This window comes from Panthera pardus, unplaced genomic scaffold (assembly GCF_024362965.1).
Source record: "Panthera pardus isolate Hobbes unplaced genomic scaffold, ASM2436296v1 HiC_scaffold_13, whole genome shotgun sequence".
NCBI classification, from domain to species: Eukaryota; Metazoa; Chordata; class Mammalia; order Carnivora; family Felidae; genus Panthera; species Panthera pardus.
In genome coordinates this window covers 192810207-192834127 of record NW_026526688.1, presented here as the reverse complement: position 1 = coordinate 192834127, position 23921 = coordinate 192810207, and positions in this window count along the sequence as shown.

The following is a 23921-nucleotide window of genomic DNA, read 5'->3' as shown; positions in this document are numbered from 1 at the left end:
CTGACAGTGGGCTTAAGAAATTAACATTCAGGGGACGTTTCATCTCCCTTCTGATTTTCAGGATTGTGGAATCATCAAGAGGCGTAATGAACTTTAAAAGACTTGACCGGAAAGGACTGCTGGATAGACCATGTTACCGGTATTGTAGACTCCCCGTATGGCCAGGCAGTATGAGTGTAATGCAGGTGATGCTCAGAGGAAGCATTCTCTTTGGAGAAGGTGTTTGGATAAGTTTAAGACAGAAGCAGTGGGGGGTGGGAGAGACAGCTTTTCATATCCATGATTCCACCCCCACAACCCCAACCACTACTCTCTATGTTTTCAAATGATAATACTGCTTTTGAAGCCTGTAGCAGGTGGCATCATAAGTGACAACACAGAGACTGACTCTAGTCTGTTGTTTCTACGGCCCCTGGTTGATTATTTAATATGGAATATTACAGGCAATTAGAATTACGATGAGTTGGCTGAATTTGCAACCCCAGTGTAGTCTTACACTGGCTCACAGGGAAGCAATAGGGATGTCATTGAACATTGAAAGTTCTCTTATTTTGCCTCCGTCTCATGACCCTGATCCATCTGGATGGAAAATCTAGTTTTGGGTGGATAATTGGTTGACAAGGAAATAGTAGTGGCTACTGTATCAGGACAAACAAGTTGTGACCATGGAAGGAAGGCAACACACCCAGTGGTTGGGGAGGGAATCCCTTTTACAATTAGGTCTATAATCCATTTTCAGTAGATTTTTTTTTTTTTTTTTTGCATATGGTTTGAGGCAATGGTCAATTTTCATATTTTTTTCTTATGGATATCCAGTTGTGTCAGTAACATTTGGTGAAAAGAATTTCCTTCCCTTTCTGAATTGAATGGAAACATTTCTTCAGGGTATCTCATGCAGAAGTGGACAGGTCTGCCAGTCTTTGTTTGAACCCTTAGTGAAAAGGAGTTTGCTGCCTCAGAAAGAAACCTGATCTGTTATTTATTGGAAGCCTGCTTATGGGCAGGTGACATTGGTTCCCTTTTACTGAGCCCTACTCAGTGCCAGGCCTGATGCTGATCATCTGCCCAATAACGTAGGTGCAATCCCTTCTCCTTTACAGAGGGGGCATGTGGCTAAGGGAGCCTGTACTGCTTCTCAAGGGAGAGCCACATGGGAACCCAGGCTTCTGAGTCTGATACCAGCCCTTCTGCCTCTAAAGGACCATGGGAATCAAAGGAACCTAAAGACATGGTCTTTGTGCACAAGTGTTTGAAATCTTATTGAGGGAGAGAGAAATGAAATAATCACTCATTGAGAAGATTACAGAAAAGGAGTGGGAGTGTCCAATCTGACCTAAGGAATGGTAGCAGTAGCCCAGGAAAGGCACAAGGGGGTGCAGGAACCCCTACCCTGGGAGGACAGGAATGGAGACAGTTATTTCAGATTGACAGTGGGCTTTGGGGCTGTGGTTAGCCCAGTAAACCACCCCCCTCCCCAACCCCACCACGAATACACACTCAGAACCAACTCTACCTCTCCCATTTCCCCAGCAGTTACATAGCTACTGATGCTCTGTCAAAAATCTATAGTATGCAGTGGAGCTTAGTCATATATCTTGGGCAATAGCTATTTTCTAAATGGATCAAGACCTTTCCCTTTAGGCTGATTTGAAATATTGATTGACCAACCTTACTGTGCTTCAGACTCATCTGGAAAGCTTGTTAAAATACACATTCTTGAGTGATATCAATATGTGGGCAAACTAGGATGCTCTATGTCCTCTGTTTCCAACAGAATTAACAACAACGTATAGCCAGAATAGTGTCATGAAAACTCAAGAGACCAGTTGAGAAGCTACAGTTTCCAGATAAAAATAAAACCAAGAATGTATTCTTGTGAAAGCAGTAGAAAATTGTATGGCACTTCGCATTCCCATCTATGCCCCCTTCTGCTGCTAGGCATAGTGTGGTACAACTAAGAGGAAGCCTCTCATACTGGGGCTCCGCTCTAGGGAGAGACCTGTGCCCAATGTCCTGGAATGTCTGGGGGCTGCCAAAGGCACTGTTTCCTGTCTTGCCTGACTCAAAGCCTGGATGGGATCAGGCTTAATTTGGTAGCCAGTGAAAACAGTGAGCACCTTAGCCAAGTTAGAATGCAGTCCCACAGGAAGCCACCAAAGAGAGGAAGAGACCATGGGCTTCTGAGAAGAAGCAGGAACAAGCTCCTTAAGAATATGGGACAGTTTAAAGCTCATGCAGGATCAAAAAAGAAGACCCATCTATATGTTGTCTATAAGAAACCCACCTTAAATATAAAGACATTTATAAATAAAATTAGATTGATGGAGAACAATGTACCATGCTAACACTAATCAAAAAGAAAAAAAAGCTAGAATAATTCCATTAATTTCAGAGAGAGGAGGCTCTAAACAAGAAAAGTTGTAAGGGATAAAAAAAAAGGCATTACATAATGAGGGAGAGCAATGGTCTAAGAAAGCATAACTATCCTTAATGTACATATGCCTAACAACAGAGCATCAAGCTATGTGAGACAGAATAATAGATTTGCAAAGAGAGGAAGGAGTCCACCATCATAGTTGGAGACTTCAACATACCTCTATCAAAAATAGGAAGATTGAGGAAGAAAATCAGTAAGGACAGAGCTGAACTCAATACCACTAACAATGAACTGGATCTAATTGACATTTATAGACTATTTTATCCAACAACAGCTCAATACACGTTCTTCTCAAACTGACCTAGAACACTCACCAAGGTTTTAACAAATTTAAAAATGTAGTCATCAGTTTTCTCAACACCGTTTGTTGAAGAGACTTTTTCCCATTGCATATTCTTGCTTTCTTTGTCGTAGATTAATCGGGCATATAATTGTGGGTTTATTTGTGGGTTGTCTATTCTGTTCCACTGATCTATGTATCTATTATTGTGCTAGCATCATATTGTTTTGATTACTACTACTTTATAATGTATCTTGAAATCTGAGATTGTGATATCTCCCATTTTGTTCATTTTCAAGATTGTTTTGGCTATTCAGGGTCTTTTGTAGTTCCATACAAATTTTAGGATTATTTGTTCTAGTTTTGTGAAAAATGACATTGGTGTTTAATAGGGATTGCATTAAATCTGTATATTGCTTTGGGTAGTATAGACATTTTAATAATATTTGTTCTCCCAATCCATGGACATGGAATATCTTTCCATTTGTTTGTGTTATCTTCATTTTCTTTCATCCATGTTTTTAGAGTATAGGTCTTTTGCATCCTTCATTAAGTTTATTCCTAGGTATTTTATTATTTTTGGTGCAATTGTAGATGGGATTGTTTTCTTAATTTCTCTATTATTTCATTATTAGTGTATAAAAATGCACAGATTTCTGTATATTGATTTTATATCCTGTGACCTTACTGAATTCATTTATTATTTGTACTTTGTTGGTGGAGTCTATAGGGTTTTCTATATATAGTATCATGTCATCTGCAAATAGTGTAAGTTTTACTTCTTCCTTACCAATTTGGATGCGTTTTATTTCTTTTTGTTTGATTGCAGTGGTTAGGACTTTTAGTACTATGTTGAATAAAACTGGTGACAGTGGACATCTTTGTTTTGTTCCTGATCTTGGGGGAAAAGCTCTCATTTTTTCACCACTGAGTATGATGTAAACTGTGGGGTTTTCATACATGGCCTTTATTATATTGAGGTATGTTCCCTATCAACCTACTTTGTTGAGGGGTTTATTATGAATGGATGTTGTACTTTGTCAAATACTTTTTTCCATCTATTGAAATGATCGAATGGTTGTTATCCTTTCTCTTGTTGATAAGATGTATCACACTGATTGCTTTGTGAATATTGAACCACACTTGCATCCCAGGAATAATTTCTAGTTGATCATGGTGATCTTTTAAATGTATTGTTCAATTTGGTTTGCTAATATCTTGTTGAGGATTTTTGCATCGATGTTCAGTTACATGCAAAAGAATGAAACTGGACCACTTTCTTACACCACACACAAAAATAAACTATAAAAATGGATTTAAGACCTAAATATGAGACCTGAAACCGAAACATCCTAGAGAGAATGTAGGCAATTTCTCTGACATCAGCCATAGCAACGTTTTTCTAGATATGTCTCCTGAAGCAAGGGAAACAAAGCAAAAATAAACTATTGGCACTATATAAAAATAAAAAGCTTCTGCACAGCAAAGGAAACAGTCAACAAAACAAAAAGATAATGTATTGAATATGAGAAGATATTTGCAAGTGATATATCCAATAAAGGATTAGTGTCCAAAATATATAGAAAAAGGAGGCATCTGGCTGGCTCAGTTGGTTGTCTAACTCTTGATTTTGGTACTGGTTGCGATCTCACAACCATGAACTTGAGTCCCACATCAGGGTCTGCACCGGGCGTGAAGCCTACTTAAGGTTGCCTCTCTCTCTCTCTCTCTCTCTGCTCCTCTACCCACCACCTCTCTCTAAAATTACAAACCACAAAAACAACAAAATATATAAAAAACTTATACAACTCAACACTGAAAAAAACCCCAAATAATCCAATTAAAAATGGGCAGAAGATGTGAAAAGACATTTCTCCAAAGAAGACATACAGATGGCCAACAGACACATGAAAAAATGCTATCATCACTAATCAGGGAAATGCAAATCAAAACCACAATGAGGTATCACCTCATACCTGTCAGAATGGCTACTACTGAGAAGACAGAAAATGACAAGTGTCAGTGAGGATGGGGAGAAAATGGAACCTTTGTGCACTGTTGGTAGGAATGCAAATTAGTGCTGCCACTGTGGAAAACAGTATGGAGTTTCCTCAAAAAAATAAAAATAGAATTACCATATGATCCACTAATTGTACTACTGGGTATTTACTCAAAGAACAAAAACACAAATTTTAAAGGATATATATACCCTGATGCCTATTGCAGCATTATTTATAATAGCCAAAATATGGAAGCAACCCAGGTATCCATCAATACATTAATGGATAAAGAAGAGGTGACACACACACACACACACACACACACATATATATATATATATCACATGTATATATGTATATATGTATAATGGAATATTACTAGCCACAAAAAGAATGAAATCTTGCCATTTGCAATGACATGGATGGATTTAGAGGGTATAATGCTAACTGAAATAAGTTAGTCAAAGACAAATACCATTTGATTTCACTCATATTTAGAATTTAAGAAATAAAACAAAGAAAAAAAGAGACAAACAAAAAAGCCCCCGAGTCTTAGCTATAGAGAACAAACAGATGGTCACCAGAAGGAAGGCGGGTGGGCGGATGGGTGAAATAGGTGAAAGGGATTAAGAGTGCACTTACGATGATGAGCACAGGGTGATGTATGTAAGTGTTGAATCACTATATTGTACACCTGAAACTAATATAGCACTATATGTTAGTTATACTGGAATCAAAAAATAAAAACGTATTTAAAAAGTATAATTTACATACAATGAACTGTACATATTAAAACTGAAAGAAAATACTGCTACATACATCTACATGCTAAAAATTTATATTAAAGAGAGCAGATTAAATTTGCTGCTTAGTTCCTCACATTTTTTCACATTAAAATACATTTTGGATTCTTTTTCTAGCTGCATATAGACACTTTCTTTTTTCTTCTTTCTTTCTTTCTTTCTTTCTTTCCTTCATTCTTCCCTCACTTCTTTCTTTCTTTCTTTCTTTCTTTCTTTCTTTCTTTCTTTCTTTCCTCACTTCTTTCTTTCTTTCTTTCTTTCTTTCTTTCTTTCTTTCTTTCTTTCTTCTTTCTTTCTTCTTTCTTTCTTTCTTTTGTTCTTCCGTTCTTTCGTTCTTTCTTTCTTTCGAGTGTGCAAGCCAGGGAGAGGGACAGAGGGAGATAGAGGGATAATCTTAAGAAGGCTCCACATTCAGCAAGGATCCGAATGCAGGGCTCAATCCCACAACCTTGGGATCATGACCTAAGTGAAAATCAAGAGTTGGATGCTCAACTAACTGAGCCACCCAGGTGTCCCATTTCTTCATTCTTTTTAATTAAAAAAAAAGTAATTATATAATATCTGTTTTCAGGCCCCAATGGAATTGAACTAGAAATCAATAACAGAAGGATAACTGAAAAATCCCCAAATACCTGGAAATTAAACAACACCGTTCTAAATAATAAATGAGTCAACAAAGAAATCTCAAGAGAAATGTGTAAATGTTTTGAACTACATGAAAATGAAAATACAACTTACCAACACCTTGGGATACAGAGGAAGTAGTGCTTAAAGGAAAACTTATGGCAGCGAATGCATGTATCAGAAAAGAAAACAATATGTAATACAAAATATTTAAGTTTCCACCTTAGGAAACTGGAAATAGAAGAGCAAATTAAATTTGCATTAAGAAGGAAAAAAGAAAGTATTATTATCAGAGAAAACATCAATGAGGTTAAAACCACGAAATCAGTACAGGAAATGAATGAAACCGAAAGGGGCTGTTTGAAAAGGTCCCTAAAATTGATAAGACTCTAGTCAGACTAATTAAGAAAAAAAAAAAGAGAACACAAATGACTAATACCGGAAATAAGAGGGGATATCACTCCAGATCCTATGGACATTAAATGCATAATAAAGGAATACTGTGAACAACTTTATGCCCACAAATTTGATAACCTATATGAAATGGACCAATTCTTGAAAGACACATTTGCCAAAACTCACATAAGAACAATTGATTGGGCCTATATCTATTAAAGAAATTGAATCAATAATTAATAACCTTCCACAATATAAAGTGTCAGGCCAAGATGGGTTCACCAGTGAATTCTACCAAACATTTAAGGAAGAAATTATACAATTCTCCATAACCTTTTTCAGGTGACAGAAGCAGAGGGAATACTTCTGAACATATTTTATGAGGCCAGCATCACCTGAATGCTGAAACCAGACAAAAACATTACAAGAAAGAAGGTTCAAGAGCAATATGTCTCATGAATATGAATGTAAAACTCAACAAAACATTAGTAAATCAAATCCAACAATGTATAAGAAAAATATATACCATGACCAAGTGGGATTTATGTGCTGTTGTCTCTTTCTCCCTTCAATTCTAGTCTTTTGACTAGACTTCAATTTTGACATAACCTCAATTCAAATGAGTTTGTTTCGTATATTTAAATTTTTTTTTTTTTTTTTTTTAACGTTTATTTATTTTTGAGACAGAGAGAGACAGAGCATGAACGGGGGAGGGGCAGAGAGAGAGGGAGGCACAGAATCGGAAGCAGGCTCCAGGCTCTGAGCCATCAGCCCAGAGCCCGACGCGGGGCTCGAACTCGCGGACCGCGAGATCGTGACCTGAGCTGAAGCCGGACACTTAACCGACTGAGCCACCCAGGCGCCCCATGTTTCGTATATTTAGGAGCTCTGATGTTTGGCCTAAATATTGTTTTTTCTTCTTGGTGAATTAACGCCCTTATCATTACATAGTGACCTTCTTTGTCTCTTGTAACAGTTTTTGATTTACAGTATATATTAGTGTGGCCATCTCTGCTCTTTTTTTGGTTGCCATTTGCGTGAAGTATCTTTTTCTATGGTTTCAATTTCAATTCACATGTGTCCTTAGATGTAATCTGAGTTTCTTGTAGACAGTATATAGTTAGATTATGCTTTACTGATAAGGAAGGACTCACTCTACCATTTTTAAAAATTTTACAGGTGTTGGCAAGGATGTGGAGAAAGGGGTATCCTCTTGCACTACTGGTTAAATGAAAACTGATGCAGCCACTCTGGAGAACAGTATGGTGGTTCCTCAAGAAACTAAAAATAGAAGTAGCCTACAATTCAGCAATTGCACTGCTAGGTATTAATCAAAAGATACAAAAATGCCGATTTGAAGGGGCACATGCACCCCAATGTTTATAACAGCACTGTCAACAATAGCCAAATTATGGAGAAAGCCCATATGTTCATCAACTGATGAGTGGATAAAGATGTGGTATATATGTATATATGTATATATGTATATATATATATATATATATATATATATATATATATATACACACACAATGGAATATTTCTTAGCCATTAGAAAGAATGAAATTTGCCATTTGCAATGACATGGATGGAGCTAGAACGTATTATGCTAAGTGAAATGATTCAGTGAGAGAAACACAAATATATGATTTCACTCCTATGTGGAATTTAAGAAACAAAAGAGATGAACATATGGGAAGGGAGAGAAAAAGAGAAGAGAGGGAAACAAACTACAAGAGACAATGATGGAAAGCAAACCGAGGGATGATGGAAGGAGGTGAGTGGGAGATGGGCTAAATGGGTGAGGGGTAATTAGGAGGGCACTTGTGATGAGCACTGGGTACTGTATGTAAGTGAGGCATCACTGAATTCTATTCCCGAAAACAATATTGCATGGTATGTTAACCAACTAAAATGTAAATTAAAAAAAAAGTTGAAGAATTAACAGCAACCCTCCTCAAGCTCTTCTAAAAAGTTGAAGAGGAGGAAAACTTCCAAACTCATTCTATGAGGCCAGCATTACCCTGACACAGAGCCAGATAAAGACACTACAGGAAATTAAAACTACAGACCAACATTTCCGGTAATTATCAATACAAAATTCCTCAACAAAATACTAGCAAATAGAATGCAACAGCACATTAAAAAGATTATACATCATGGCCAAGTGGGATTTATTCCTGGGATACAAGGATGGTTCAAAATAAGGTAATCAATCAATGTAATACACCACATTAACAAAATGAAGAACAAAAACCACAAGATCATTTCAACTGATGCAGAAAAAGCATTTGACAAAAATCAACACCCTTAAAAATCCCCAACAAGCTTGGATTAGAAGGAAACTATCTCAGCATAATAAAGGCCATTATTAATCTCACCACATTAAAGCCCACAGTGTACATCAAATTCAATAGGGAAAGACAGAAAGCTTTCCATCTATGACCAAGAACAAAATAAGGATGCCCACTGAAAGCACTTCTCAGTAGTATCAGAAGTCCTAGCCAGAACAATGATACAAGAAACAGAAAAAAAGGAAAAAAAAAAGTCATCTAAATTGGAAATAAATAAGTAAAATTAGCTCTGTTCGGAGATGACATGATTGCATATGTAAAAAATTCCAAAGATTACACACACACACACACACACACCACAGATAAATTTAACCAAGTTGCAAGTTACAAAATTAATATACAAAAATCATCTTTGTTTCCATACACAGACAATGAACAACCCAAGAAGGAAATTAAGAACACAATTTCATTTACAATAGCATCCAAAAGAATAAGATACAAGGAATAAACATAATCAAGGAAATAAAAGAGCTGGGCACAGAAAACTACAAAACACTGCTGAAAAAATTGAGGAAGTCACAAATAGAAAGACATACCATTTTTATGGGTTGGAAGACATGATATTATTAGGATGTCAAACTACCCCCAAGATTTATAGATTCAACACAATCCCTATCAAAATCCCAGTGGCATGTTTGTAGAGGTAGAAAAAATCATCCTAAAATTCATATTGAATCTCAAGGGACCTAGAATAGCCAAGACAATTTTGAAAAAAAAAAGAACAAAGTTGGAGGGGTCACATTTCTTGAATTCAAAACATATTACAAGGTTACAGTAGTCAAAACAGTGTGGTACTGACATAAAGACAGATATATAGACCAATGAAATAGAATAGAGAACTCAGTAAAAAAAAAAACAGCAACACATATATTGTCCAATTATCATCAACAAGGGTGTCAAGACCATTTGGTGAGAAAAGGACTACCTTTTCAACAAATGTTGTGGGGAAACTGAAAAGTTACATGTAAAAGAGTGAGGTTGGACCTTTATTTTACATAATACACAATTATTAATTCAAAATGAATTAAATACTTAACATAAGGTCTCAAACTAAAAAGCTTCCAGGGGACAAAAAAAAACAGGAGAAAAGTTTCATGACATTGGATTCAGCAATGATTTCTTGGATAAGAAAGCAAAAGCATGAACAACAAAAGCAAAATAGACATAAGGGACTGTCATATGTACATCAATGGACAAAATCCACAGAGTGAAAAGGCAACTTGTGGAATGGGAAAAAATATTTGCAAATCCCATATCTGACAAGGTGTTAATACCCAGAATATATAAAGAATACCTACAGCTCAACAACAACAAAAATGATATAGCTCAATTAAAAATTGGGTGAAGGAGTTGAATAAACAGCTTTCCAAGGTAATATATGATTGGTCAACAAACATAAAAAGGTGCTTAACATCACTATTTTTAAAAAAGGTGGTCTGTGCATAGTTTTGACCCTACGAGGCCTCATAAGAATGAGCTTGGGCCTGAAACACTTTTTCACCAAGAGATAAGGAGTGTATACAGCTTGTGCTGGATTTATCACCTTGTGTGGGATTATCTTTCCTTGTTTCAACTTGTGCTCCTTTGTTCTGCTTAAACATGTACATTATGTGGCAATGGGGCCAGTCTCATTACTGTATCTGTTCTCTGCGGAGAGGGGATAGAGTCCTTCTGCAACAGCATAGGAGGGATGTGCTATATGCTAATAGCCCTGAATCAGCTGCCAGGAAGGACCTATTGGACATAGGGAACTGATGCCCATGATGCCCACTGCTAAAACTGATCTTGCTCTTTCTCTTTTCTACGTGAGTAAAGCGTCTTTCCATCCAGGGTGTGACTGCATGGTTTTCCTTGGCGACTCCAATACCATGATGCAATGGGCAGAAGTGCTTGAACTTCCACTCTTGATAGCAGGCAAGAGGTATCACTTGCTCAACACTTATCACTAGACGAATAAAAATGAAAACCACAATGTGATATCAACTCACACTCACTAGGGTGGCTTCTACCAGAAACCAGAATATAACTAGTGTTAGCAAGGTTGCGCAGAAACTGGAACCCTCTGGCACTGTTGATAGGACTATAAACTGGCACAATCTCTATTGACGACATATGACTGTTCCTCAAAAAATTAAAAATAGAGCAATGATGCGATCCAACATTCCTATTTCTGGGTATATTTACAAAAGGATGGAAAGCAGGATCTTAAATACATATTTGCAGACCCTTATTCATAGCAGCACTGTTCACAATAGTCAAGAGGTGAGAGTAACTCAAATGTCTATATGCGGATGAACGGAGAGACAAATTGTGGCATACACATACAATGGCGTATTATTCCACCCGAAAAAGGAAGGAAATTCTATCACATGCTACAACATGTGTGAACTTTGAGGACATTATGCTAAGTGAAACCAGCCAGTCATAAAATGACAGACAGGGTAAGGTTACACTTATAAGGTGTCTAGAGAAGCCATATCCATAAACACAAAAAGTAAACACAAAAAGTGGGGGACCTGGCTCCTCTTCTGGTCCAGACACATGAGCTGTGTGATGTTAGACAACTCACCTCTCTAAGCTTCAGGTCACTTCATTTATAATTGGGAATAAAACCGCTGACCTCATAGGGATGTAGTGAGGATTATGTGAAGGGACAAGTTGAAAGGCACAGAGCCTTTATAAGAAACAGATTTGATAAGTGTGTCAAAGTAGACGCTTGATTCATATAATTTTAGAAACTCGATGGCAGCAAACCTCCCGTGACCCCCCCCACCACCCAGGCTTCTCTGTCTCTCACACACCTCCAATGGGTTGTCTTAACTCCCAACACTGACACTGAGCTTCTAGGAGGTTATGCCTTGTGTGTTAGATCACCTTTGCTTTATCCAGTGTCTTGCACGGTGCTTATATGATAAATAAATATATATTAATTGTATAAAATACATACAGAAGCTGTATTAGCAGTTCTCAACCAGGGTATCACATGGAAAGTACCTGGGAATTAAATACAAATATGGCTGCTGGGGTACACTCCAGAGATTCTGATTTAATTAATCTAGAACAGTGTTCAACCTTGGTTGCACATGTAGAATTACCTGGGGAAATTTAAAAATCCACTGCTCGGGCCATATCTCCTACCAATTATATCAGAACCTCTGGGCACGGGACCGAAACATCAGTATTTTTAAAAAGAATCTTCAGGGGCGACTGGGTGGCCTGGTCGGTTAAGCGTCCGACTTCGGCTCAGGTCAGGATCTCACGGTCCGTGAGTTCGAGTCCCATGTCGGGCTCTGTGCTGACAGCTCGGAGCCTGGAGCCTGTTTCAGATTCTGTGTCTCCCTCTCTCTCTGCCCCTCCCCTGTTCATGCTCTGTCTCTCTCTGTCTCAAAAATAAATAAACGTTAAAAAAAATTAAAAAAAAAATAAAAAGAATCTTCAGGGGGACCCACTGTGTAGCAGGACTGGGCAGATTGGAAAGACAATTTACATACACAAGCAATGGACTCCTAACCTGTTCTTAGATGAAGACAAAAATAAAATTAGGAGGAGAGTGAGTCACTATTTTGCATGTGCCTGATAAAATCTTATTGTCTGCCCTTTCCAACTTTGTTCACTTAATTTACTTTCTGAGTCTTTAGAGCTTCTCTCTTTCAGGCTCACTTCTCTCTCTTTTTGGCTATTTGCTATTGCTCTTGGGTGACTGTGCTGGGTCGAATACTTTCTCCCAAAACTTCACGTCCATGTGGAACCTGTGAATGTGACCTTATTTGGAAATAGAAACTTTACGGATGTAATCAAATTAAGATGAGGTTGTAGTAGATGAGGATTGACTCCAGTCCAATGATTGTTGTCCCTCTAAGAAGAGGGAAGTCTGGATACAAGACACACAGGACATGACTCCATGTGGTGACAGAGGCCAGGAGTGGAGACATACTGTCCAAGCCAAGGTGTGCCAAGGTTTGTCCGCAGCCACCAAGAGCTAGACGACAGGTCTCTATTGCTCGTGTGGCCCAAAACAATTGTATAGGGAGGCTGGGGAAGAAGGCGGATTGATGGATGGCCAGGGAGATGTGTTGGCACTGCCGTGGTTGTGGGTTTCTGGGCAAAGCCAGTGCTGAAATGTGGTTTTCGGAGGGAGGAGAGACCTCTCCAACACTGGGCAGCGTTGAGAGATGCAGACATGCTATACAATTGTAGATGTTTCTGAACGTGCCAAACATGAGCCAGTCATTGGAGTATGAGCCCTATAAAGAGAGTGACTTTTTTCTTCTTCTTGGTTTTCTACCCTTTTCTACCCCTAGAATAGTGTCTGGTGCATAGTAGGAGCTCACAGTAGATAATAAATAAACTAAGTATTTTCCGGGCATTTACACTGAATGCCTTCTCCCTGTGGGACACCTTTACGCCCGAGAGTCACCTGGCTTGGCATTTCATTTTACTCAGGTAGGCTCAAGTCACCTCCACAGAGTGGCCTCCCCTGTTGTCTCATTTAAGACTGGTTTTAGTCCATCACTTTTGCCCCTTTCCCCTTTCTATCACTTGCATGTTTGTGACTTTATCATCAGCTTCCCATTGGTAGTTCAGCGGGGCAAAGCGTCCATCTCCTTTGAGCTACTGTATCTCCAGGACCTATAACATGATCTGGCTAAGTCAGTGCTCAAAAAATTATGTGTTGAATGAATGAGTGAGTGAATGAATGCATGCCGGCTCCATGGAATAGCTTAGCACAGTGCCTTGTACATGGCAAGGGAGAGATAAATGTCAGTGTTGATGTTGGTAACATCAAATGTCACTCTGAGGCTGTCACACTCTGGATTGGCCACTGACAATCCTCAGTGTAGGCAGTGGGTATTGGTGAGTGTAAAAAGTCACTCTTCCACCCCACCTGCTATTCTTCCCTGCCACCAGGAAAGACTCTAAAAAATAGTGCTTTTGCCATCCGCTGCCCCTGACTCTTTGTTCTTTGTAGAATTGTGACAAGGCATTGATGATCACATCTTCCTCTGTCCGTAACTCTTGCATTAAAACACTTTCCGATCTTTCTCACTAACATGTAAATGACCAAAAGCATTGTCATCCCTGCATCCCATCTTCTAAGATTTTCTCTTTTCTTTCCTTTCACATATGCTGTCATCTGCCTTCACTCTGTCTCATTTCCTACCTGTGGATACTCTTTCCAAATTCCAGCTTCCCTACCACTTTTCTGAAAGTTCAGTTGATGCCTTTCTGCTGTTTCCACCTCTGTTGTCAATGCCACTATGGCCCCTTCTGTTGGTGTTTTCACACAGGTCATTGTATTTTCCCCCCCTCCTCTCACCCAGGCCAGATGAACGTTCTCAAGCTCACGGGCCCCACATATGGTGGGCATAATGGACTCTGACTTAGGTCAGTGAAGGGCATTCCTCCAGCCTGTGGACTTGGCTTACAGACCTCCTGGGTTCCAATCCTGCCTTTCCTACCATTTGTGAGACCCTGACAACTGTCTTAATCACCACATGCCCCATGTGTCCACTTGAAATCAAGGATCCTAGTTATTATAGTTCATAAATAATCAAATGCCTCAGAACAATAGATGAAAGTATGCAGAGAGGAATTCTGAAATGGGTCACCTTTGGGGACAACTTAGGATGGGTGGGCAACAGAATACTATTTCTTAGATATTTTTCAGTGATATATTGAAAACTGTTTATGAATTCATTTGGAACCAGACATAGAGAAGCCAAACAACTATTGGACATATTTCTGAAAAATGCCAAGAACTTTATTATCTTTGTTAATTTGACAGAAATAGCGTCACACCGAAATCATCACTCTGGCTCATTCACCTCAAAGGCGGATCCTCCCTGGGCATATACACATAGCTTTGTGGGCAATGGAACTATACTCTGTGGTAACAGCCTTTGAAAATCACCTCACAAGTGAATATGAAGGAAACTTTAAAACAAGAACACAAAAATTACAAAATCTAAATATTCCACCGTACTCCCATAGCACAACACTTCATATTCATGGACAACTTGGAGAGCTTTGCAGCATACAGAGGGACAAAGGACATGACATTTCTTAACTGACTCCATTTGCTTTTGCCTCATGATGATTATTTGTCCAGTAATTCAATGACTAAAATTTTGCCAAAGATACTCTTACTGCTCACAATAATCAAGGGCCATCTGCTGGGCAGTAACTGGATGTACCTGCTGTGCTGTCTTCTGAACTGTACCCTACTATGGCTGCAGGTCTGTATCCAGGTATGTCTGCTGGAACATATCCAGGTCAGACTGCTGGAACGCATCCAGGTCGGACTGCTGGAACATATCCAGGTCGGACTGCTGGAACGTATCCAGATCCATCTGCTGGAACGTATCCAGGTCCGTCTGCTGGAACGTATCCAGGTCCGTCTGCTGGAACGTATCCAGGTCCGTCTGCTGGAACGTATCCAGGTCCGTCTGCTGGAAAGTATTCAGGTCTGTCTGCTGGCTTGTCTTTGGCTTAATTTTGATGGTAGAGTCATCCTTAAAATTAGGTTTGGTGGTAGTGGTTTGTATCTCCACTGGAACGGTGGTGGTAACCTCTTTGGTGTAGAATGATTCTGTGGGGGTGGTTTGTTTTGGGGTGGTCTCTCTGACTGTGGTCTGCTTTGTAGTAGTGGTCTCTTCAACCAACGGTTCGGTGGGGGTGGTCTGTTCCGGGGTGGTCGTGGTTGGCTGTGTAGTGGTGGTCTCTTCCACAACCAAACGTTCTGTGGGGGTGGTCTGTTCTGGCGTGGTCTCTGTGGTCGTGGTTGGCTGTGTAGTGGTGGCCTCTTCCACCATCAACCGCTCTGTGGTGGTGGTCCGTTTTGGAGTGGTCTGTTCTGGGGTGGTCTCTCTGATCGTGGTTGGCCGTGTTGTGATGGCCCCTTCCATAACCAACAGTTCTGTGGGGGTGGTTTGTTCTGGGGTGGTCTCTCTTACTGTGGTCTGCTGTGTAGTGGTGGTCTCTTCCTCAACCAAATCCTCAGGGGTGGTGGTTTCTTCATTAACAATGGGCACTGTGGGAGTGGTCTGTGGGACATGGATCACCTTGGTAGGGAAAGGAGGTATGGTTTGGGTCCGTTGCATGGGATAGTAGTGTTTGACATCTTTGGAGCTTGCATCGGTGTCTCCTCTGACAAAGATACGACACCAGGGGTTGCGCTCCACATTAGAATAGCTGGGATCGTGGATCAGAGAGGAGTACACCAGCTTCAGATTGGATTCTGGAAACCTCCAGCTGCACACCCTGGTCCTCAGGACCATCTTGGAGTCCTCACAGATGTTGTTTTGCCAGCGTAAGTTCTGGACTATTTGCCTCCAGTAGATTATGTCATTTCTAAAACATGATATGCAGGAGGTTGGGTTGCCAGCAAAGACACAAGAAAACTTGTGGTCCAGTCGGGTGCACTCCACCATCAGGGCGATGCCTTCCTTCTGATCAGCCACAGTCAAATAACATGTGGCCTGGTCTCGAGTAACAATTACGCCCCTGACCACGTGCCTCTCTGGCCATCTTCTCTGCACAATTTGAGGCTTACCCAGAGGGATCCATTCATCCCTGGCTTCAGTGCTGCTTTGCCTTTTCCATAATTCCTGTTGGCCTTCCACTAAGTGTGCCTGGGCAACCAGGAGGAGGAAGGAAAGCAGGGTGAGGCTGTGGAACCTCATGGCTTCAGCTTGGCGGGAACCTGTTTGGCAAAAGCAGGTGAGTCAGTGCCTGGCTGTAGTTCAGCAACACAGGGCTGCAAGATGACCCTCTCTCCACCCTGACACAGTTCTGCCTGATTAGGAGTGAGATCAGGAATTCTGGCTCCCGGAATTACCAGACCAGCAGTCCTTCTATTCACATTTCTGCTTGAGTCCTGAACGTCAAAACCTCCCACTCTTCTTTCCTTCATTCACCATGTCTAAGCCAAATTAAATCTCATCCCTCACTCACTATTCCTGCATCTGCTCACTCACTTCTTCATTTACTTATTCACTTAAGAAGCACCTACTGTATGCCATGCACTAAACCAGATGTTGAATTAACCAGGTTGAATAAGAAAGTCTCATATCTTAACCTCTTAGATAGAACTCTTTGGTCAATTTGAATGACATTAACCAGAAGTCTGTCCCAACTCTGTCTTTAACATGATCTTGCACAAATCATCTTCCCCCTCCAGGTCTTGGTTTTGTCAACTGGATATTGAGGTATTGGATGCAATGCTTGAGACTCTCTTATAACTCTGTGTACTAGATTTATAGTATAGGTTTATATGATGTCATTAGACCATGTAATGATAATAGACATGGCAAGTGACAAGAAAGGTGATGATTGACTCAAAATTCAACATGGGTGGAGTTCAGACACTCTGAGATAAATGGGTTTGTGAGGCTGGGCATTTGAGGTGTAGTAAGAACCCAAAGAAAGGCATAAAGGAGAAGAATTTATCTAATCTGAATGGGCTAAGTGAACCAGGGTGGATGGGGTGAATTTCTGCCAGAATGTTTAGACTAGGAAATTGAAGGGAAGGATGATGCCATCTCAATTTCTGGAGCCCTGTTTTGGTACAGTTCTGGGCGGGTAGAAAGCTCTTGACCAGTGCTTTTAAAAATAAACCATTGACTAGAAAGGGTGACCTTAAGAACTTACATAACTCAAATACCATAAAAAACCCCAAATAATCCAATTTAAAAAACAGACAGAGGACCTGAATAATCATTTTTCCAAAGAAGACAAATGGCTAACAAACAATGAAAAGATGCTCGACATCACTCATCATCAGGGAAATGCAAATCAAAATCAGATCTTACATCTTATACCTGTCAGAATGGCTAGAATAAAAAAGACAAGAAAAGTTCTGGCAAGAAAGTGGAGAAAAAGAAACCCTTGTGTGTTGTTGGTGGGAATGCAAATTGGTGTAGCTACTATGGAAAACAGTACAGAGGTTCCTCAAAAATTAAAAATAGAATTACCATATGATCCAGTAAATGCACTACTGGGTATTTACCCCCCAAAATGAAAACACTAATTTGAAAAGATATATACACCCCTATGTTTATTGCAGGATTATTTGTTTTTAAAGGATTTTTTAAAAATGTTTACTTTTTTATTTATTGTTATTATTTTTGGCATGAATAGATTTAAGGAAGACCTATAAATTTGCTAAACGTAAGTCACAAATCAATTTAGCACAAAGGTATTTAGCAGGTTAAACATGATCAGTTATAAGATCCACGCAGCTTCCTGGAAGGTAGCAACAAATTCACTGATGCAGACACTCATGATCATTTCTGGTCCTGCAAACAGAGAAATTCATATCTAGGATGTAGTGTCATTCCTTCATATAGGTGGATTCATGCAGTATTTGTCTTTCTGTGACTGGCTCATTCCACTTAACATAATGTCCTCAAGGTTCATTGATACTAATGTCTATTGCAAAATGTCCTTTTTCAAGGCTGAATTATATTCCAGAGTATGTATACACTATTTTTCCCTTATCTATTCACCTGTTGGACATTTGGATGGTTTCCATGCCTTGACTCTAGTGAATAGTGCCACAGTGAACATGAGAGTCCTAATATCTCTTCAAGACCCGATTTCAATTCTCTTGGGAAATATCCAGAAATGAATGGAATAGCTGGATCATATGGTAGTTATATTTTTAATTTCTTGAGGAATTAAAAAAAATTGTTTTCCATAGTGGCTGCGCCATTTTGCATTCCCACCAATAATGTGCAAGGGTTCCAATTTCTCTACATCCTTGCCAACACTTTGTTGTCTTTTTTTTCTTTTCGTATTTTATCCTTAGTCCTTTATTACTTACAGATAATATTGTGTATATATTTAAAACAAAACAAAGGTCAAATTAATATGATTTAACCCCCAAACTGTTGGCGATATTGTAAAATATAGGCAACAGAGGCTCTTACAAAATACTTAAGAGAAAAATTGGCTCACTATTTTAGACTTTGAAATTTAATTAGTACACAAATGTTCAAGCTTAAAGAAAATTTCTAGTATTGATTTCTCTCAATTTAGACATTTTTAAATGGTTACATTATTTTCTTTAAATATGGTCAAACATTCTCTCAATGGTTTATACAAAACATGTTTCTCTGGAATAAATATGATTATCTCAAAGTTCCTATTAAATGATAGCAATCATAAAAGCAAAATAATAAAAATAATGAAAGCTCAGTTACCAAAAACCTTGGACATTTTTCCAGTATTTATAATGAATCAATTGGCTTCCTGGCATTGTTCTATGGAAACATGATTGAATAAATAACCTTAGTGGTGCTATCTCATCCCTGTGGAGAGCAGCTGGATTTTATTTTATTTATTTATTTTATGAGAAATAAATTACTTTATTATCTAATTTTTAAAAATTTAAATCCAAGTCAGCTAACATATAGTGTAATAATGATTTCAGGAAGGGGTGCCTGGGTAGCTCAGTCATTTAAAAGTTTGACTTTGGCTCAGGTCGTGATCTCACATTTGTGGGTCTGAGCCCCGTGTCAGGCTCTGTGCTGATAGCTCAGAGCCTGGAGCTTGCTTCAGATCCTGTGTCTCCCTCTCTCTCTGCTCCTCCCCCGCTTGTGTTCGGTCTCTGTCTCTCAAAAATAAATAAATGTTAAAAAAATAACGATTTCAGGAATAGAATTTAGTGACTCATCACTTACACAACACTCAGTGCTCATCTCAACAAGTGTCCTCCTTAATTCTCCTTGCCCATTTAGCCCATCCCCTCAGCTAACACCCCTCCAGCAGCCCTCAGTTTTGTTCTCTGTATTTAAGAATCTTTTATGGTTTGTCTCCCTTCTGTTTTTACATTATTTTTGCTTCCCTTCCCTTATGTTCATCTGTTTTGTATCTTAAATTCCACATATGAGTGAAGTCATATGACATTTGTCTTTCTCTGACTTACTTATTTCACTTAGCATTATACACTCTAGTTCCCCAAAGCAATCTACATATTCAATGCAGTCCCTATCAAAATAACACCAGCATTCTTTACAGAGCTAGAACAAATAATCCTGACATTTGTATGGAACCAGAAAAGACCCCAAAAAGCCAAAGCAATCTTGAAAATGAAAACCAAAGCAGGAGGCATAACAATCCTGGACTTCAAGCTGTACTACAAAGCTGTAATCATCAAGACAGTATGGTACTGGCACAAAAACAGACACATAGATCAATGGAACAGAATAGAGAACCCGGAAATAGACCCACAAATGTATGACCAACTAATCTTTGACAAAGCAGGAAAGAATATCCAATGGAAAAAAAAAGACAATCTCTTCAGCAAATGGCGTTTGGAAAACTGGACAGCGACATGCAGAAGAATGAACCTGGACCACTTTCTTGCACCATACACAACATAAACTCAAAATGGATGAAAGAGCTAAATGTAAGACAGGAAGTCATCAAAGTCCTCGAGGAGAAAGCAGGCAAAGGCCTCTTTGATCTTGCCCGCAGCAACTTCTTCCTCAACACATCTCCGGAGGCAAGGGAAACAAAAGCAAAAATGAACTATTGGGACCTCATTAAGATAAAAAACTTCTGCACAGCGAAGGAAACAATTCGAAAAACTGAAAGGCAACTGACAGAATGAGAGAAGATATTTAATTTATCAAAATCAACACCCCCAAAAACAAATAATCCAGTGAAGAAATGGGCAAAAGACATGAATAGACACTTTTCAAAAGAAGACATCCAGATGGCTAACAGACACATGAAAAAATGCTCAGCATCATTCATCATCAGGGAAATGCAAATTAAAACCACAATGAGATACCACCTTACACCTGTCAGAATGGCTAAAATTAACAACTCAGGCAACAACAGATATTGGTGAGGATGCAGAAAAAGAGGAACCCTTTTGCACTACTGATGGGAATGCAAACTGGTGCAGCCACTATGGAAAACTGTATGGAGGTTTCTCAAAAAATTAAATACAGAACTACCATATGACCCAGCAATTGCACTACCAGGTATTTATCCAAGGAATACAGGTCTGCTGCTTCAAAGGGGCACATGCACCCCCACGTTTATAGCAGCACTATCTATAATAACCAAAGTATGGAAAGAGCCCAAATGTCCATCGATGGATGATTGGATAAAGAAGATGTGGTATATATATATATATACACAATGGAGTATTACTTGGCAATCAAAAAGTATGAAATCTTGCCATTTGCCAAAACATGGATAGAACTAGAGTGTATTATGGTAAGTGAAATAGGTCAGTCAGAGACAGTTGGAGCTAGAGTGTATTTATTTATTTTTGAGAGAGAGAGACAGAGCGGGAGAGAGTGTGTGCACAGGTGGGGGAGGGGCAGAGAGTGAGGGAGACAGACTCTGAAGCAGGCTCCAGACTGAGCTATTAGCTCAGAGCCTGACATGGGGCTTCAACCCATGAACCGTGAGATCATGACCTGAGCCGAAGTGGGATGTTTAAGTGGCTGAGCCACCCAGGTGCTTCTACTGCAGCATTATTTGCAATAGCTAAGATATGGAAGCAATCCAAGTGTCCATCCGTAGATAAATGGATCAAGAAGATAGAGTGTGTATATACAACAAAATGTTACACACTCATAAAAAAGGAATGGGATCTTGCCATTGCAGTAACATGGATGGATTTGGAGGGTATAATGCTAAGTGAAATACATCCGATGGAAAGGCAAATACTATACAATTTCACTCATATGTGAAATTTAAGAAACAAAACAAATGAACAAACCAAGAAAAAAAGAGACAAACAAAAAAAAGACTCAAATACCAGGAACAAAATGATGGTTGCTAGACAGGAGGTGGGTAGGGGAATGGGTGACACAGGAAAAAAAAATGCATCACCTTAAACAGTACATTAAACCTCATGGATTTTATCAGGTGGCCAGTAAAAAAACTACACTTGAAAGAAGAAAAATAGCATTTGTCTTTGTATTTGATACCTATTTACATGCTATGCCCTTGACTAGCATTTGATTCTCACCTTGTTTAATCCACTCAAGAGCTATGCCTCATAGGTAATAAAAAATCACCCCCAAGTAACAGATATGACAGTTAAGGCTCATATCACACAAGATCCCCCAAAGGACAAGTGACAAAGATGGGACAGGCAGCCAGACCATATCTTTCTGGTTCTGAATGCCATCACTTGATTGATGGTTGCCTTAAACTTATTGTATTTTTCAGAAAATATTGGCAACAAATAAGAAAACTATGAACTACTCAGGATTTGCTTTGGTTTAGATGATAAGATGATCCATATTATTGTGGATTCACTTTAAAAATACATTAAAATCCATTTACAGTGCTCTACCATAAAAATAAATTCAGAATTTTGTTTGCATAAGGAGACAGTCTTCTGTCTTTTGAGGATTGAGAAAGGGAGACAGTCTCAGGTACGTGGGCTCCCAAATGAAGGTTGGTGGGGAACTAAGTACACCAGATGAATATCCCCTAATTCATCAGGGTATTGGGACTCAACCCCTAAGTGTCCCTGATGGCCTGCAGACTTAGGATCCTGAGGTCCTCTGAGGAGCTAGAAGGAGGATGGGGGCAGGTAGTGAAACTCTTAAAAGAGCCAGGCTCTTACCTTGTTCTCAGTATGCAGGTCCACTGCAATCCCAGATGGGAGAGTGAGTTGTACGCTTACAGCTGTCTCCTCTGCCATGCCAGGCAGGGACAGCCCTTCTTATAGAAGCCCAGGCAGATGGATTTTACAGCACACATATCTATCAATCTTTATCACACTCCTCCTAGCCACACCCTTCGGGAGGGAGTTAGTTCCTACAGGGAAAGTGGATGGTGTAATCTTGTGTGGGGGTGGGAGGTGGCGGGGGGGGGGGGGGGGGGGTAGTACACGCAGACATTAGACCTGCTTCCCTCAAGCCCTCTCTTTCCCCTAGTGGCCACAATAGGAAGACAGTTCAGCCTTGCAAAGGCCCTCCTTGATGGGATGAGGATTCCAGCAGCAATATTCCTGGGAAGAGTTATAAACAACAACAGAATTATCATAGCTGCCAAGCCCTGTGATGCCCATTTTACCTACAGCTGTCACTGAATTGATGGCAAATGACATCTGATCTTTCTCTTTGACACAGCACAGTGGAGAATTGTGTGGACTGTGGTGAACTAGAGATCGTCTGCCTCTCTAAATGTCAACTCTCAGTTCCATTGGCTGAGTACACTTGAGGGTGGGGATCAGCATTGTGAGACTTTCTGAATTTCCAAATGCCTGAAATCCAGACGTTGATATGAAATTGGGTTGACATTTAACTCATATCTTCCTAACGTAGTAATATGTTCCAATGATATACAGATCAAAAGTCGTAACTGTGGTTTTATTTTATTCAAGATTCACTTGTTTGAGAATTACAAGGTCACAGAGACATGGATGTTGACTTGTGCACTCAGTTTTTCAAAGAGTCTCTTCATGAATTCCACTGGAGGTGGCTATGTCCCCAAACTCCAGGCCTTTTGTAAAATTGTTCATTAGGGGCCATCTCTATTATCTTGGTCACCACCGTTTAAACCCCTGATCTCCATAAAGGCAGATCTGCAGGGTTATTTGGACAAGGGCAAAATAAAGCAACTTTGTTCCAAAGAAAGATATAGTTCAAGGTGACCACCTAAAAAACGAGAAATTCATCTTGGTCACAGAAGGCAACCAGATACTGCCTGGAGGAAGACTGTAGGTCAGAATACAAAGCAAATTTAGAAGGAAACACATGGACTCCAGGATCTTTTCTGGGAAGGGTCTCTAAGCTTTGGCAGAGAACATGGAACTTCACCCAATGGCTTCTCATGGATCTTCTGCCTTCCTGTGATCTCAAATTCTGCCTTGATCTTGTATTACAAACAGGTGGCACAACGTGAGACCAGGCTGTGTAACTTCCCCTGTTGGCTCAGCCTGTCTTTCCAAATTCTAACACACACACACACACACACACACACACACACACACACACATCTGGCCACACTCAACTCCCCAACCAACATTTCCTGAATACTTGGTGCACT